The following is an 8,293-nucleotide window of genomic DNA, read 5'->3' as shown; positions in this document are numbered from 1 at the left end:
CAAGAACAATTAGGTGGGCAGGCCATGTGGCACGAATGGGAGAGGAAAGAAGAGTTTACAGGATATTGGTTGGGAAACCTGATGCTAAGAGATCTGTAGGAAGGCCAAGACTAAGATGGAGGGATAACATTAAGATGGACCTAAAGGAAATCGGTAGGGATGGAAAAGAGTATATAGATCTTGCTCAACATAGGGACGGATGGAAGGCCTGTGTTGCTGCAGCCATGAACCTTCGGGTTTAAGAAGGCTAGAGTTTTAGTTAGTTAATAACATGTTGAGCCAATGACTGAAAATTTCTTCTTTTTGTCTCTTTCAGATTCTTCTGCACATATTGCCTAAGAGCTCGTTATTTGTCGTTTGGGGGCTGACCAAGTAGCAACAACGGACGGGCAGAGAGGACCGGGGGGTGCTTCTCGTATCTCGGGAGGAAGGTAAGTCTGCTGGGTTCAGTTCTGCTGTATGCAGCAAATTATTGAACTTGGTTTTAGTATGGGTGTTTCACGTTCTTGTCTGTGCGATATTGTCATAAAATTTCTTGGTTTTCATTGTTTTGTCTTCCCTGGATGAGATCATACCGATGTTTCTATCTAAAGTTATCAGTAGTTTAGTGCAAAATTCCTGGTTTTGTAAAGATCTAAATATGCAATTGCCCTTTTAGAGAGAACCAATTTTTATCACGTGATAAAAGTGGTCAATGAACTATTCATATTGAAATAAGAAAGCTTTGTCACCAGCATGAACACTATACCGATCAATACCTAATATAACTTGTTAAAATACTGAACTACAACATACAGGGTGCCCATAAATGAAGTATCTATTTGGTTGAAATAGTGATTTTACTTTCGATGTCTTTCATGGTATACGTGGTCTGGTAGGAAAGTAATGCTGCTGCCCCCACCTTCACATGGCAGGTAGGTGAACGCTTGCCGTTGACTCAATACAAGTTTTAACTTGCTACTGTTGAGAGCGTCGGACGTGAAGTTGTGTTTGTGAGGTGCGTTACGAAAATGGACTGGCAAAAGTTTGAGCAATGTTGTGCCATCAAATTTTGTGTTAAGCTTGGCAAATCTGTTACTGTGACTTATGAAAAGTTACAAAGGGCTTATGGAGAACTTGCACTATCTAGGGCACACGTGTTCAGATGGCACAAGTCCTTTTTAGAAGGCCGAGAACAAGTGGAAGACGAACCTCGTGTGGGAAGACCTTCAACCTCAAAAACTGATGACAATGTGGAAAGACTGAGGTCAGATCGTCGATTGACTGTGAGAATGATCAGTAGTGAGTTAAATTTGAACGTGTACCAAATGAAGTCTTTGCAAGACCCAGGAGAGGGTGACCAGACATTGCACGCACTTGGATGCTACACCACGACAATGCAGCATGTCACACGGCAGTCTCTATCAATGAATTTTTGGCAAAAAAAAAGCATTCCTGTGGTTCCTCAGCCCCCTTATTCGCCGGATCTCAGTCCCCTTGACTTTTTTTATTCCCCTTGCTCAAAAACCACTTGAAACGACGCCATTTTGATACTTTGGATAATATCCAGAAGAGTGTAACCGACGAGCTAAAAAGGTATTCCAGCAGAAGCCTTCCAGCACTGCTACAAACAATGGAAAGAATGCCTCAATCGCTGTGTAGATGCCCAAGGGAACTATTTTGAAGGGGATAACCTTGATTTGTAAAAATAATAAAATTCATCCTTTACAGAAAATACTCATTACTTTCCTAACAGACCACGTATGTTCGTTACACATTACTTTCAACTAGGGATGGGCCGATGTGAATTTTTGGCCGATACTGATAAAGTACCGATATAAAATTTACCAATCCGATATAAAATTAGAAATGGTCCTTGAAGAACCTGAAATGATCATTGATCTCCTAATAAATGTGGTTTTCAAGGTGACTGCAGTGCAAAAGAAGTTGAATATTTAGACGTTTACTTTTTTAGAAGAAGGGCATGGAGATTATCCAAAAAAAATTACAACAAAATGGCAGAATTTTTGCCCTAAATTATCAGATATTTATCTATATATCTGATTGGTAAAATAATCTGTAATTTTACCGATACACCAATATGCCTATATCAGCCGATACCAATACAGTACCGATTAATCGGTCCCATCCCTACTTTCAACACCATCCACATGATGACAAACCTATCATAGTAGTGGCACGAAAGATGTTCTGGAGCATTGCATTGTGTAATGTGGTTTTGGAGTCCTCCAATGTGGTAATGGGTCAGGGGAACAACCACCCACATCAGAGTCCCCTGTGCCCAATCAATCTCCCAGGAAAGTGAGCATTAAGGAACGTGGTGACATCTAAGGCATAATGGCATAGTGTTGCTGTCATGTGTCCTCCAGAGCCATTGTCTCATTGGAAGAGCTCCAAAACTGCATTACACAAGTTGCTGCCAACTTAACACCGGCAATGCTCCAGAACTTCTTTCGTGCCACTGTGGACGGATGGAGAGTGTGTTGTCATGTGCGGATGGTGTACATGTTGCGAGTAACTTGTAACGAGCCTATACCATGAAAAACATTGCAAGTAAATCCACTGTTTTCAACATAATCGATACTAATTTATGAACACCCTGTACAAATGTGCATTAGGTTATTTTATAATTTTTATGCAACTTTTTTTATCAACCCTCTATCATGATATTCCTCAGATTTGAAACCAAACTAAAATCTGTTTAGTTTTTTAAAATCTTTAGGCTGCCTTTCTTAGCATATGTGGTATTTTTTTCTCTAATAGTCTACGTGGATTTCTTTCATTTAAGATGCTGTGATGTTGCTGTTTCTTGCAGGGACGATCCCCGTTCCCTGTCCACAAGCAAGCGCAGATGGATACCTCCTTCTACTGTTAGACGAGATGCACTTACCCCAGAAAATCGAAATGACCTCATTTTTCGGAAGGTAAATGACCTCATATTTCGGAAGGTAATGTTCTAGTGTAGTGTTATAAACACATTTTGCATTCTTCTATTGTTAACAGTTGTTATTCTTGCTATCTTTTAATTCCAATGAAACTTACCTTAGTGATAATAATTATACATGATCTTCATTTAAAGTTAAATTATTATTATTGTTATTATTGGAGGAATCCATTTTAACAGCAAAATTTGATAAAGTTTCCCAATTTTTGACTGTCCAGTATGAATACTTTGAAATTTGAGTAGATGTTATTTCAATCTATAGGGTGTCAGAAATATGGCTATATGTTTGAAGTAAATATAGTGTGATACTATACAATGTAGATGGAAATGATGAAAGGTATATTAAACTTGAAATGTCAGCGTTCCATTTTAGATGGTGAACGTCAATGTTTCATTGCAGATAGTGTCACACACCTCAGCTTTCGTCATTGGCCTAGATTGCACTGAACATGCAGCAGCAAAATTCTATAGCAGCATGGGCAGTTGCATACCAGAATGACTGGGAGACTGGTGAGACATGATTTTAATGTTTCGTTGTTGCTGCTGACTGTGGGAAGTTGAGAAAACAATTGCTTACATCAAATTGTTGATTAGTTCAAGTCCATTGCTGTGTACGTGGCTCTTGGAATCATAGCATGTTCAGCTTCATCTTGGCCAATGACATAACTCAAAGCACATCACACTTATCTGAAATAAAAAAAAATGAAGTTTCAAGCCTAAAACGTTCTCTGCCAGAGTGGTTTCACCAATTTTGACTCCTGCGTGAAATTGGTTATTGAACTTTATTTGCAAATTCGAAAATTTTGCTTTTTTCCCCTCTAAAAATAGAACATGAATGAACAAATAGAATTATGTGCACACGAACTCCCACAGCTTGTTGGTCATGCCTCATGTGCATCATTATTATACCCCTGACCGACAACATCCTAGAAACAACAAAACCAAGCCACATGTTTCGGTCATAATGACCAACATGGTGTGATTGGTATGTGCCAGTTTGGGTCATTATGACTGTAGTGACAGTTTAAATGTTCATACACCATTCACAATTTCTCTCTATATTGTACAGTGGCCGCAGTGGCTCAGTCTGTAACGCGTCTACCATGCTTAAGGTCCCGGGTTCGATCCCCAGCCAGTTCAAATCCGGGAACTTTTCTAACAGAAGCAGCCCCGGTGCCCACCCAGCATCGAATAAAATGGGTATCTGGGGGGTTAAGGTGGTCAGGGGCATGGTGCTGATCACATCATCCCCACTGACGACCGGATCAAGAGAGTGTGGGTTGTCCCACACCCCCTATATGCCTTCATGGCACGGTGCTGTGCACAGGGGAACACTTTACCTTCACCCTACATTTACTTCAAACATGTATCCATATTTCTGACTATCCCTGTGTAAGTTTTCTAAAATATTTACAATGCTTTTTCTTTTAATTCCTGGACAGGGCAGAGTCCCCTCCTGCTGCAGTTGTACTTACTTGAATATCACTGCCACTTGCAGTAGGCATGATCCCTCTAGTATTTTTCATGCTGGAAAAGAAATAAAACAAATGGCTCAATGTCCAGCAAGAAAGGAAGGGTGCTACGGCACAGGATTTCGCTGCCAAGCATTGTCACCAGCATGTAGGCATGAACTGGAGCCTTGTGGTCAATCTGGAGAGATCTGAAAATCCGCAGATTTTTGTGTGGCAAGAAAGTTTTTTTTATGGAAGGTTTATATGCAAATGCAGTAATTGAACTTGTAATTAAGAGACCAACTATCCTGTGGCTTCAGAGCGAGCTAGAAAAGAATAGGTTTTTTCATAATCTGCGTATTCCTCAAATGCCATGGCCGATTTTCCCAGTGTAGGCTTTAACGCCAGGAGTGTTTTCGAGCAGGATTTGAGTATTTTTTTTTAAAATCTTCGAACCTACAAATGCTAAAGTTACAAATGACACTTTCATTTTGTTCAATAAAGTTTTGGCTATAACCAGGGCTCGAAAAATCCCGGTTGGCATGGCGACTAAAAATTAAAATTCAGCCTGGAGAGAGTGATCTTTTGCTGTAATATGTACCAAATTTTGATGATTCTAAGTTCAAATTTCAGTAGAGCGTAAGTTAACAAATTATTTTTTTCTTTTATTAACGTTGTGAACATTCCATAGTGTCAGTAACAATTTCTTACCCTTTGTCCCCAACACCCCATTTCCTGCTTTCTCAAATAATGTAGTGATGTTTTGAATACCGTGATGCTCAGCATCTTATACAGTGTGTTTCAAAGGTCATACAACCCAAACTTTGGAAATGTATATCATAAAAACCGTAAGAGATATTTACACTGGGTTTTCTGCATTATAAAGCCTCATACATTGAGATATTTTTCAATGCTTAAACTTATCAATTCACTCCAGTACAAAAAAATTATATAAATTAATAACTGACGGAAAGCAGCATTCAAATTTTTCCAGAAATTAACTTCCGAGTAAGAAAAATATGTAAGAAATGATCGAAGGGTCATAATTAGACATTTGATGACTGATGTCAGTCTGTCATTTGTGACACATATTGGTCATGTGCAACGTTTGATGAATTTTTGACTGGCGATTTTATGGACTGAGTGAAAAGTGCCATTTTTGGGACATATCTCTGTATATGTCAACACTAGCAGGTCGAAATATTGCAAACAGTAGCATGCAACATGTGTCTTAAGTATTGGCTATACATTTATGTGAAAAAACGTATATCAAGATTTTGTGCTGAAATAGGACTCGTGAGAGAATCCTAGGCTGCCCCTGGTTACATTGAATTCGCTTCGCTCACTTTCGCCTCTACTGTGCCTGTTTTTTTTTAATTGATTTAGCATGGCGTATTCATTGGAGCAGTGTGTGTGCATTGCTGAACAGTATTTTACTACTCATTCTTGGACTCATGAGCAAGAGGTTTTCTAATAAAAATCCCCTGCTTCTGCTGTACCCCACAAAGCAACTGTTTTGCAACCAGTCAAACACCAACAGATGATCCCACAAAGTGTTTGGGTTGGTATTTATTGTTAAAAATCAGTTCTTGGATGTTTTCAGCAAATTAACATTGTTTTTTAAAATAATGTAATTGCATTTATTTAGATAAATGCTTATATAAATTTATGAACTCAGTGATAGCCTACAGGATTAGTTTAGTGCAGAAAACCCGGTGTGAATATCTCTTACGATTTTCATAATATACATTTTCAATGTTTGTATTGTGCGACTTTTGAAACATACTGTACTATGCACAATTCCTAGTAGGTGGTTTCCTGGCGCCTAGCTTTGAAGAAAATTTTTCGAGCACTGGCTATAACCCTATAGTCCTGAAATCCCAATTTTCCTTTACCAAATGAAAGAACAATAATATTTATATATATATATATATATATATATAAAATTTTAATTATGTAGTCAATGTAAAGTGTCAAGGGTTCAAGCCTGTAGGTGCATATTACCAGATTTGTGTTCCATTCTTGTGGCAAGAATTGCACACTGTTGCTTATACTTTTGGAGGGAAAAAATTGTAATGTAAAGGCCATGAATTTTTTGCTGAAATTGTCACCCACCCCCTCAGTCTGATGACTCATAACATGCATGTGTGATAGACAGGGTCTTTCCAATGTTACACAACACTCCTTGGGATGCCAGTGTCCCAGGGGGCATTAGCAACCATACATGTGAGGGAGAAATGTCCCAGGTGGTTTAACTTGTGTTTGTCATATGCCACGTGATGCCATTGATGTGATATAGAAGCTCGTATTCCAGCATTTCGGAAGTTGCACCCGTCCCCCTTTAAAGATGTGTAGGTCTAACATAAAGACTGAATATACCCATGTATGGATTTCTGCATCACAAAGCCTCAAATTGAAGCGTTACTCATACATCAGGGCATGAAGTTTCAAGTTTGAAGTCAGTCGCCGGACTAAAATCTTTGGTCGCCACTATTTTATATTTATAAATAATAAAAATATGAGCAATTATTAAAAAGAACATACCTTAGGAATTAATTTTTATATAGCGCTGTCGTTCATGTTTATATAGCGCTGTCGTTCAGCACTGAAATACCACTTAACGATCGCAACTGCTGGGTCAAACACTGACGGGGGGTTCATTTACGGAAACTCTGAGCAAATCATCCAGTGTCTCGGTCTTTAGAGAGTTCCTGTAAATAGTCTTGAGTCTGTTGTAACAGCTGAAACCTCTCACACATGAAGCTGTGCTCACTGGTAAACAGCTCAAAATATCAAAATCTGGAGCAAATTGGGGAATCTTGCTGAACACTCCTCACTGTGAATCTTCTCCAGCATCTGATTCAAAGTCAGAGAAGGAAACAAAAGTTTGTATTCTGTCCACTATGCTAACAGAACATCCATTTTCGCATTATAAAGGCTCTGGTTCAAGTACATGTAGAGCTTCTTTATTTCTTCTACCCCAAACTGAAGAATATTTTCTTTGGGAGGCCAACCCAAGGTGTCGAAAACATGCAGAGATGCAATCACATCTGTTGATATGGATTGCAATCTTTCTGTGATGTACACCTTCTCATTGTTAATTAAGTTTCCTCTAACAGTCTGAAATTCTTGCTCTCTATTTTGAATGTTTGTGAGCTGCACATCCCTGATCTTTCCTGAAATGAATGCATGGTCCAAGAAATCTTGTTCGCTTGGTCCAACATTAGATTCCAGGTCAGCCAAAACTGAAATACAGTGTTCAATTCTTATTTTCAGAGATGAAATTAAAAGACTCTTATTTTGTAGGGCCACGCTTAAAGGGTTCAGTTTCATCTAAAAATCCAAAAGGAAGTACAGAAGTTTTAACAAATTAAAATTGCTTCAAACTTTTCAGCAAACCCTTAGGTTTAGTACTTTCATTGTCTTTTCCATGGGTCACAACAGCTTTCCATGATTGCAAGAGATCTCTTACAGCACTTTCTTTGCTGGCTAACCACCTAATAGTGTGGATATCATTCAGTTTTAGAATTTCTTCTATAACTTCTGCTGTTTCTCTCAAGAGGTGAAGTCTTTAGCAGAGCCATGATAAAACTGAAAAATATTCCTAATCACGGAATCAAATGCTCTAAGATATTAACTCCAACACAGCTAACTGCAAACGGTGTGCAAGGCAGTGGATATTTATAATTTTATTACAAATATTTTTCATTTGCACACCCAATCCTGATTTGTGCCCGACCATATTTGCTGCACCATCAGTACCCAAGCCTACAATGTAATACTTGTTTCTGTATTTATTTGAAACTATTGCCCAATCTAAATACTAAATTATCAGTTATGGCTGTGAAGTGACCAGCACAAGTAGCGTTTGGGAGCTCTATTACTCCTAAAATGTCCT

The 8,293-nt window shown here is 38.6% G+C and overlaps 1 protein-coding gene across 2 annotated transcripts in view; it reads left to right on the top strand.

The window, feature by feature from the left end:
- The first annotated feature begins 408 nt into the window (after positions 1-408).
- NAT1 (N-acetyltransferase 1) overlaps positions 409-8,293 on the top strand; it is a 59,173-nt gene continuing 51,288 nt past the window's right edge. The window contains exons 1-2 of one of the 2 annotated variants that reach the window (XM_083133782.1): positions 409-431; positions 2,816-2,948. The gene's annotated coding sequence lies outside the window, so the exon portion shown is untranslated. Of the gene's footprint in view, positions 432-2,788; positions 2,949-8,293 lie in introns of those variants that run through there. The other variant, XM_083133783.1, reaches the window with a different exon arrangement.

Source organism: Lepisma saccharinum, chromosome 13 (assembly GCF_977018435.1).
Source record: "Lepisma saccharinum chromosome 13, izLepSacc3.1, whole genome shotgun sequence".
In the NCBI taxonomy this organism is placed as follows: domain Eukaryota; kingdom Metazoa; phylum Arthropoda; class Insecta; order Zygentoma; family Lepismatidae; genus Lepisma; species Lepisma saccharinum.
The sequence above is the reverse complement of the archived record's forward strand: the minus strand, read 5'-3'. Positions and strand labels throughout refer to the sequence as shown.